A 3,225-nucleotide genomic window follows, 5' to 3' on the forward strand; every position below is an offset into this window, starting at 1 on the left:
TCATAACTAATTCCTAAAATTTTAAGTTCTAAATAACATAGAAACTTAACGAACCTAGGGAATTGCCGGAACCGTCCGGGGTCGCATGCATATTACTGCATCTTCTTTCCTTGCTATAAGACATCTCCCTGCCTGCGGGTTGAGTCCGGATAATCTGGCCTATGAGGATGAAGTGCCGGACCTAGGGAGACCCAGTCTTTTCAAAAAATTATTTTTTATAAGCCTGTTTTTAAAGTTCTATAGCATTCATGAGCTGACGATTCAACTAGCATGCATTGCATTAGTAACCAATTTAATTAAAATTTAATTGCATTAGTTAGAAGCATCTGACCCACATAAGTCCAGGACCACTTAGGAAATTCTCTAGATATCGGTCCTATTTCCAAATAACTGTACCACCCACCCATCTTTCATAATTGACTTAATAGCATGATTTTGAATCGATTAGGTTGTTAGCTGGCTCCCCCAATCTAGGCCGGGATAAGTCCAGGTTTTGCATTACATTAGTTAGGACACGGGTCTTAGTGTTTCGTAGAACACTAAGTCCAACCTAGATTTAGGATTCGAGGCTACTACATTCGATCTCGTAGTATGCCTTAAATAGTAGGTAGGTCCCTTCTTTTCAGGAATCCAAAATCCTACTTATCTGCGTTACAGGATGACGCCACCTCCATCCTTCTCTCACGCATGTGATTGATTGACTGATTTTTATTTCTCCAGTTTCTCTTTAGTACCCTAGAGCCTCCGAATGCTGGTGTGAGCCACGCATGTTGATTCAGTCCTTCGGACTTTTCTTCCCTTTGAGTAGGATTTCCTAGTCTATACCCTTGTGCCAATCCCACTTTAGGAGGGGATAATGTATGATCCTTAATCGAGAGTTTTCTCAGGTTCTGGCCTGAGATGTAATTAACCACGAGGGCTTGCGCCCGTGGGAAACTCGGTCCCACATCTACTAAACCCCATTCGAACTCTTGCATCGGATGGGGGAAACCCGTGACTAGGTCGTGTATATTACTACCCATCAGAGTGTGTTGGTGAAAGCCTCTATCCCCAATGGTTAATTGTATGCGCGATCCAATCTGTCCCTTCCAATTGACCCGTTCACGCGGTGCTCTTTCGGAGGTCCACAGTCAGAATGAATATTTCAAAAATGACAGTAAGTGCCAGTTTTTGGGGATCAATGATTTTAACATGCATTGTAATCACAATACTTGGATAAGTAAATATAATCACATGATATATACAAATTATTACTCATGCAATTAAATATCATTTCGTGACAATATTAGATCAAAAAATATTGGCAATGATTGGCTATATTGATGTGAAACTAAATGCGATGACAAGAATTGCAATTAAGAGATTAATAAAATTTATAAACTTTGCGTACTACCCATAAAATCTAGTTTACTCAAGTGGAAGTCTAAGAAGATAGCATGAAAGATTAAGCAATAGCAATAAATTACACTTTGAGATTACTAGAACTTGCAAAATAACAACCAAAGATTTAGGTAATGCAAATAGCCAATTATAACAAAGCCTTAAATTTAAAATCTTGATCTTTCACCTCGAGGTCCTTCACTCAAGTGATGTCGAGAGGACTAGTCGCCGAGGTCCTTCAGTGGAGGCTAGCAGAGGAGGATTGCAAGCACGCTTAGAGATGCCACTATCACACAAGTGATGTCGAGAGGACTAGTCGCCGGGAAAGAAGCGGGAGTTGGGGAAGAGGGTGGGCGTCCGAGAAGAATCCACGGAGTTCTTGGTCGTTGAAGCTCGATGATTCCGACAAGGCAATAAACGATACGATTGACGTATCATTCTACGGTGACGTTGTACTCCCAATCCAGCTCATAGAAGGGGGAGAGGAAGATGTCGATCTTCCCTTGTTCGGTGTATGTGAAGCTGTAATCAACTTTCGGATCTGCGATGCATCCTTACCGGGAGATGAAGTAGTCCCAATGGAAAGAAGGGGGAAGTGGAAGTGGCGGCTTGGAGGGAGGAGGGTGGTTGGTCGACGTGAAGACTTGGATGGGATTGGCTAGGATGGGAGGCCAGAAGTAATTTGCAGATAATCTGAAATAGTTTCCGATTTTAGTGGTTTGGGGAGGGATTTGATTTGAAAATTCAAATTAATCCAAGGGGGGGAGAGGGGCAGCAATGGGGAAGGATTTGGGGCTGAATTAGTGGAGCATTTAATTTAATTTGGGGAGAGGGGAAAGCCCATTAAGGGGCCGGCCATATGTATAGGAGAGAGAGGCTTGAGTTTTAATTAAATGGGGCCCACACACTTAATCACAGATTTTAAGAAAAATCTGAATTAAATTTCAGATTTTCTATGAGGGAAAGTTTCCTAATATAAAGGCAATTAATTGGAATAAGTTTGAATTTCAAATTTGGATTGAAATTCAATTAAGAGGATTGCCTAAAATCATGGAGTTATTTTTGGAAAGTCATCAATGTCTCTTGGGAAATTTTGAAATTCAAATTTGTAATCCCAAGGAGGGAAGCCGGTGGGTAGAGAAGTGGAAAGGAGATGATGGGGGAGGAAGGCCGGCGGTGGGTGGTTGGCAGAAGGGGCCGACGGCTCGGAAGGCCCAATGGGGGGCGGCGGCAAGGGGCTTAGGGGGAGGGGAAGTTCACTTCTAGGAAAAAGATTAGAAATTTGAAGAGCTAGGGATTTACTCACCTCAAGTACTTCCACCCCAAAATCTCACAAAGAAATCTTGCGAAAACTTAGAACTCACAAAGAGATATTTCTCCTCTTATGAACTCACTAAGAGATCACCTAGTAGAATAAACTTTTCATTCAATAATTCATCAAAAGATACATTGCATGAGGCCTCCTTTAAATAGGCCAAGATAAAATAAAAATGAAAATGATACAAATGCCCTTAGGGCCACATAAGTGACTCAATGCCACAGGGGAAAAGTAGGAAAAATAAAATACAATCATAAATAAAAATACAAGTAAATCAGAAATTAAGGCTCTAGATCGTAGCCGTCGATCTGCGTCTTCGGCGATGGTACACGTGTCGAAATCTATAAGCAATGTAATTAGCAAATAAATATTTCCCTGTACTCTCTAATGCATTGGCAGCTCACGATTGGTTTTGGTTTAGTTTAAACTCTATATATAGCTCATGTACTATAACAGAATGGACATCAAATAATATTTCTTATTTTCCTTCCTTTCTCTATTTTCGTCCAGCTTCCTCTTCTCTGTCT

Source organism: Dendrobium catenatum, unplaced genomic scaffold (assembly GCF_001605985.2).
Source record: "Dendrobium catenatum unplaced genomic scaffold, ASM160598v2 fragScaff_scaffold_43, whole genome shotgun sequence".
Lineage (NCBI taxonomy): Eukaryota > Viridiplantae > Streptophyta > Magnoliopsida > Asparagales > Orchidaceae > Dendrobium > Dendrobium catenatum.